At 34.3% G+C, this 7,232-nt stretch overlaps 1 long non-coding RNA gene across 8 annotated transcripts in view; it reads left to right on the top strand.

Annotated features, from left to right (window-relative positions):
- Positions 1 to 2,812: 2,812 nt before the first annotated feature.
- LOC132597903 (uncharacterized) overlaps positions 2,813 to 7,232 on the top strand; it is a 403,919-nt gene continuing 399,499 nt past the window's right edge. For 7 of the 8 annotated variants that reach the window (XR_009565347.2, XR_011377747.1, XR_009565348.2 and 4 more), the window contains exon 1: positions 2,813 to 2,921. This is a non-coding gene — a long non-coding RNA (uncharacterized lncRNA). The remainder of the gene's footprint in view (positions 2,922 to 7,232) is intronic. The other variant, XR_009565351.2, reaches the window with a different exon arrangement.

The following is a 7,232-nucleotide window of genomic DNA, read 5'->3' as shown; positions in this document are numbered from 1 at the left end:
TAAGTGGAATTTCCTTTTCTTCTCTGAATTCTAAAATCATTGGCACCAATTGTGAATTGTATTTTACAAAGACAAAACTGAGTGGAAAGTGCTCTCCACTCAATCTTCCTCCATTAAGTTTTAGTCTCATTTCAAAATGGTAGTGCCAAGGCTGCTTCCTCCAGTACCTTGATTGATAGCTTTCAAATTATGATTCAGGACCAAGTACATTAGTAGTACTTGTACCTCGTAAATAGTACATCATTTTTCATTAATTAATGCCATTGAATTAACTTGAATTATTGGAAAAAAGGAACACAAGTACATGGCTTAAAATGTCCATATGTTTAAATAAATACTGTTTAGAGGTTAAGTATCTAGAATTCTTGAATTTGAAGTAAATTTGATACCTTTTCTGATATGTAAAGAATGGATAGAAATTATTAAAATATCTAAATTTAGGAATATTTTGGGAAAATATTATTTACTTCGTGATTCACTTTTAAAGGAATGTTTATACAGTTCAGCTGAGGTATTTTTCATAATAGACAACAAAATAAAACAAAAGAATGTGTATATATGTACATACATATATATAATATATATAATATTATACAGATATTTGATATATATTATACCTATACTACTTCATATATGTCTTTGGAGACTTGAAAAATATTTTTTCTTAATCCTATTTGATTATTTAAGAATACATATGGATATAATTATACTTTTCTTTTTCAAATTATGAATTTAATAATTCAATATTTGTTAAGATATAATAAATAACTCTACACTGGGGCAAACAAATAGTATGTGCTTCATATCAAAGACCAACAAATCCATTTCCCAGGCTATGCATCACACTTTGGTCAGTTCTGCTACAGATTCTAACATTGGCCATTAATCTGTCAATTATTTTTATAAATACTGTCTCTTCCGGGATTTATAAACAAATCATTTAAAACCAAAATAACCCAAGATTCATTAATTCTGTCTTGTACATTATAAACTACCAAAGGTAAATAATCATTCTTGAATTAACTCAGAAAAATAGAATATAAGAAAAAACATACTGTTTGATTCTACAGGAAAAGATCTTGCTTAATGATAACTCCGAGTATTAGGAAATAATTTGTCAATGTCAGTGTTTTTAAATCTCAAATTCCCCTAAGAATTTAGAAAATGTTCCATCATGTTTATTTTTGTACCCTCTAAACACACACAACCCGCCCCCCACACACACACAAACACACCCTAAATTATTCAAGGCTGTTAGTCAGAACTCAGAAGACATATACTCATGCAAATCGTTCTAGACTGCCCAACACAAGATCATTTTATCCATACAATAACTAAACAAGAATTAGTTGAGAGCCATAGAGCCACTTTGAGCTCTGTGAGTTCTTGGGAAATGGAAGGAAGATGGAAGCAGTGCTGAACCTCCAGAAATTTTATCCTGAAGAGGAGGGAAAGAGGATGGGGAGGCCCCAGAGTGTCTGGTTGCTTCCATAACAAAGGGAAGGAGTAGTTTCAAAAAAAGGAAGCATCAGAAAACTGTGAACATTGTTATTATTTTTACAGACATTAAATACTTACTTATAAGGCTTCATAAAATTCTTCAGAGTGTAGTCCAGGTGTCATCTCCTCTGTCAAAGGGCCCTAAATCTCCCAACCTGAGTATGAATTGACATTGATCTCCTGTGTATTTCTATAGCAATAATATTTTAGGAACATGCTGCTTTAGAACACTTATCACTTCACTGAATTAAAATTCTGTGAAATCTGTCTTCAGAGATTCTGGGATCCTTGAGAGTAGGAACTGTGCTTTTTTCACCCTTTTATCACCTTTACTGGTGCCACCACCACTATTGCAGTTTGTAGCACCATGACTGGCATTCAATAAAACAGACACTAAATGAATGACTGAGACACAATCAGAGGACATTAAACGCATGTCAGGCTGAGTAATTTAATCATGGACTGTGAACAATGGGAAGCCAAAAAAGCAGGTGTCACAAATTCAGATTCCTAGTAGGTTCCCAAGAAGGTGACAAAAGTGTTACAAATTTTAAAAAAGAAAATAAATTTTTTTCTAGTATTAAAAAGTGCTACAAGATAAACTATAAGGTTGATGACAAACCCCAATCAATAGTTGGTCCCAGTATCAGGGACACAAGAGGGAATAATGTGTACTGTGGGAATGCATTCCCTGGATCAAGAATATGTCTCTCTCATTTCCAACCTATTGTGGCAACAAGGAAATCTGGGTTCAGTATTGCTAGATGTACCAATTTATAAGAAAAGCCAGAAATTAAGTGTTTATATTTACTATTATATGACATATCACAGTATTAACATGTTGGCTTTTTTTTTTAAAAAGATAAAGTGTGAGCCAAACCAAACACACTCTGTGAATGTGAAACAGAGACCACCAGAGTTTTAATGCCCTCTAAGTGCTCTTTGCAGGATTGACAAATCTCCAAAAGTATTTTAGGAAGTTTAGTTACATGCCAGGCTGTCTCAGCAGTCCAGGCTAACACATAAGCATATTCAAATCCGGTTCCCAAGGTGGTGAGTCCAGAAGCATGGTGACAATAGCTTATATAAAATAATTTTATAATCTTCCACTTTGTTTCCTGTATTTGACTCTCCTGAGTGAGCACAACAATGGCACAGCCAAATCAGTTTAGATACTAGGATCTCTACATTTCACATGTTATTGTCCCTTCCTTTTTTCTTTTATTTCTGGTATTGAATTACTATTTCCTACTACATTTCCCATAATTCTTCAGCACGTTCATTCTACCCAGCCAGCTCTTTTTTTTCAAACTTCCTAGATTCTGACAAGCCACAGAAATACCTGATTTCAAAGAGATGCTTGCATTCTATACTGATACCATCTAGGAGTGTAAATGCCTAATGTCACACTGCTGAGAAAGGTAAGAAAAATCATTACAGGTCTTTATATCTTCTAATCTTTTAACATTTTTTTTGAAGAGACAGAAATGTTTTATTTTTCAACCAGTATCTTAGTTACTTATTTTTGTTACATCTGTGCAAATCAAAATGCAATAAAATTTTTGAACGATAGAGCTGGAATGTGGACTCAAAATGTGACCCAATAAGATTGCAAGGACTATTTAAAGAAGTCTTCCATAAATCTGACAATGACTCTGACTCCAACAGCGTGGATTTGAATATAAATTTTGCACAAATAAATGAACTAAGAAAACAATTAAGCTGCTATCCTGTCTGATTGATATGCCATTATAGCAATGCAAGGACAAATTCATTTAAGTTAGGCTAGAGGCTTAATTAATTTTTTCACAACTATCATCAGAAACACATATTAAGTTTCTACTCTCAAATCATTTCATGATATGATTTTTTTCTCAAATTTTGCAAATAGGGAGTCAACATTTAAGTCAAAAATAAACCCCAGAATATACAAAGAAAATTTGAATTGGCTAAAGCAAAATTTAGTTACTCTGGTAGTAATAGGATTTTTTTTTTTTAACTAAATGTGAGTGTAATCTGATAAGCCTGTTTTCCAACTAGTGGATATCATGGTTCTGTATTAAATGTATGCAGTTGAAGAATATGTTTGATTGTTTACTGCCTGGGATTTATATAAAACTGGTATATTACAATATGCCATGTGTGTGGTTAACCCAGTTGCAAATCATTAAACCATTATGTAGTAATTAGCAGTGTTATAAAAAGAATGAGATATACGCATCATTTATTTTCAATACAGCTTTGCATAATTGGAATAATATGCAATTTGATCTATTAAGATACTAATTAAATTCAAAACACTTAATATGTACCAGAATGTAGTGCTCTGAAATTGCATAATTGTCCATTTTGTGGTCATTTTCTTCACTATCCCTTTCTCCAAAGCATGTGAGAGTAATCCATAAGTTACATTCAGGGAAAAGGTAATATTAAGAAACAATGAGAACCACAAAGAAGTCTTGGTCAAAAGTGTTATACTTCTCCAGGCAAGTAGAAAAATCTAATTTGTTTTATACCTCCATTCTAAGCCCCTATTCTGTGCCTTTGAAGATGTGTATACTTAATAAAATGGCCCCAAAAAGAAAAAAGGGGAGCAGTTTAAGTGCATAAGTAATTGAAAAATTGGAAATTTTAAATAAAGTATTTCTGAAAAACCAAGAGGTGGTTTTTCTGCAACTTCTAATTAAGGAGTCTGTCTTTATGAAGATTCACATCCTGGCAAGATATCAAAGTCATATATTCTTATTATTCTTTTTCAATTTAGCTTCAGTGTACTATCAGATGAAATCTTATCACTGTATTCAGAATTTATCACTTAGCTGAAGAATTTAGCACTGTCTACAATATCAAATCCAACCTCAAACATTTCCGAAGGCCTTCACATATTAGCCCTTGCTACTTTTAGAATAGTAAGGATGATGGTGACAAAAATAAAAGCTAATATTTTTCCTAGGTATTGTGCTAAAAATGTGCCACATTATCTCATTTAATTCATAGAGGATAAAATATATGAGCAAACTCAGGCTGTGAGAGGTAACTTAAACTTGGTTTGAGTCTTACTGTTTCTGTGTTCCAAAGTTGAGTGAAATCTGAGGTTGTGTGATTCAGAAGCATTGTTCTTAACCTTTCACTATGCTACAAACTTCACAATATTCCAACACTCCTCAAAACCTCTTCTGTACTTGCTCTAAATGAATCAGACCAGACTCTTCCACGTACTTAGTATTGCCTTATTCTTTTCTCAATGCCTTAGTTTATGCTGTTTCCTCTCTTAAAGTGTGTACTTTGTCACTTAGCCAAGCATCCCTCCTCTTTCAAGGCATGAATCACATGCCTCCTCCTCCATAGCTCTTTCACCTCAAATGCATACCTCAGATCTCATTTGTATTCCCATAGTGCCTAGTATAGAGATACAAAGGTGATTATCTCTCAATAAATATATTTTCTGAAAGCATTAATAGCAAAGACATAAATAATCCATTATAAAACAAAGAATGTTGTCATGCACATTTGATTCCTTGTTATAAAAGATAGATTTGCTGCCAGACGTATTTCCTGTGCCAGATTTTCCATCATCAACAAAATTTTCAAAAAGATTTTCATTCACTTTCTGACTGCCCTTGGCCTGTGTCCAATTTTTTTTTTTTAGAGCTTCCAAATTTAATTTTAAATTCAAGTGCTACTGCTGAATACAAGCAGTATAGAGCCAGAGAAGGAGTTTTCCTTGAAGAGAAATGGGATCCATTTTAATTTAGAGGCAAATAAGGGAAGTATCCTGAGGTTGCCCCCGTTACCAGGAATGGTCAGCTCCATTCCTCTGCTTTTTCACCCTGGTTTTCCTGCTCCCTTTACCCTTAGACTCAGGTCCATTCACACTCTTGGGGTAAGTCCTGCCTTGCCCGTGATAATAAAGGAGAGCTCTTCTTGAGAATGTGGTGGATTCATTAAAGCTCCAGCCAATTTTATCACATGTTATTCTGATGTCTTTACCAAAATCCTAACCTCATGATGGCCAAACCTCCTTTTGTCTCTCTGGTATTATTGGCAGGGCATGGATGTCTGCCAAATCGTCAGGCTAGTGGCAGGAAGGGCGGCTGCTTTGGACCCTAGGCTGGCAGGACCAGGAGGCACAGTTGCCATTTCTTTAAGCTAGCCAACATTAGGCATATAGGTATCATTTCAAGGGTGATAAGTTAGATTTGTGACGTAACTCTACTTACAGAAAAGGCAGTATGGTGTAGTGATTGAATGACTCTGGAGCCAAACTGCTTAAGGTCAAGTTCTAATTCCGACACTTGTAAGTTGTGTGTGACCTTGAACAACCTTGGACAACTTATTTGATCTCTTAATAACTCAGCTTTTTTCAATTGTAAAACAGGGATAATGATAAGTCCTACATAACAGTGTGTTTGTGAGGATTAAAAAGAATTAATACATGTCAAACATATAGAGCAATGATAACACTCAACAGTGTTAGCTATTATTGTTTAATATTTCTTCAGTAAGTAAATGAATAAAAATAATAACTTTATTGTATAGTAAAGTTTTTTTGCTTGTCTCTTTCTTCCTCAAGACCAAAAACTCCTGGAGGGCAGAGAGCAGTTATTAATCATCTTTGTACAGCCTCAGCATTTTCCAGGAGGATGATTCATTATTTGCACACAATGACTATTTGTTGAATGAATGCAAGTTGTAGTCATTAGAGAGAAAATGTAAAGTGAAGTAGAGCTTACCATTGTAAGAGTCCAAATTATTTAAGAATAATGAGACTATGATGTTTGTAGTTTTGTCCCCTTCAGTGTTGAAGTCACACCCATAGTAATGGCAATAAAGTGGAGAGGGGAATTGTGAATCAGATGTCAAAGTTCTCAAGAGAGAAAAAAGTATGAACCTACCTATAGAAGGAAAGGAGAACTGTAAGGCTATGAATCAGATATGAGACTGAGGTTTTAAACTGGAAAAAGCTAACATTTAATAAACAATATTTACCGGAGAAATATGGAATCTTCCCAAGAAAGGATTAATTTACAAAAAACAAATTCAGCAGAAAGCAGATAAGAAAAATATTCATATTTTTATACCATACATTTGATATTTTTAATACACTAGTTACAGCTTATTAGTTTAATGTGTATGATCCACGTACTCGTGTGTTATCTCTGTATCCACAATGCTTACAACAGTATCTTTAATAGAGTACAGATGACTGTGGGACTCTGCATTTTGGGTGGTAGTTGAGAATAATGAAATGAAAAGAATAGAGGAAGAAGCTAACTTTGATGTTATAGGCATATTCAGGCTGAAAATCAAGTATTCAGACACCTGGTATGATTAATCTATACAGCAGTCCACTCAAAGTCCTAAAAGAGGTTTTTCAGAGAAGTTCTTCTGCCCAAGAGTTCTTAGGATAAACATTTGAATAACTGACTAGCACTGAGGATGCTTCTTTCCAGTGGAGTCAACAGTGAAAGGCCTCCAATGCTAAAACTGTATTGTGATCAGGGGTAAATGAGCCTTGAAGACAACTCTGCTCAGGTGATTGAAGGGAGAGTTGTACCAAGAAGCTCCCTCCTCAGAATAATTGACAGTGAAGCTTTCTGAAAAAGGACCAACCAAGATGCTGTATAAAACGTAAAGCTCAAACCATATGTGAGGCAGTAATAAGTGTATATTATCATTTTGGTGCCTCCTTTACCTTCCATGCTGCCCTTTAGCGGCAATATGAACTGATT

The sequence above is a fragment of the Globicephala melas genome, chromosome 10 (genome assembly GCF_963455315.2).
Source record: "Globicephala melas chromosome 10, mGloMel1.2, whole genome shotgun sequence".
In the NCBI taxonomy this organism is placed as follows: domain Eukaryota; kingdom Metazoa; phylum Chordata; class Mammalia; order Artiodactyla; family Delphinidae; genus Globicephala; species Globicephala melas.
This window is presented reverse-complemented; position numbering and strand designations above follow the sequence as displayed.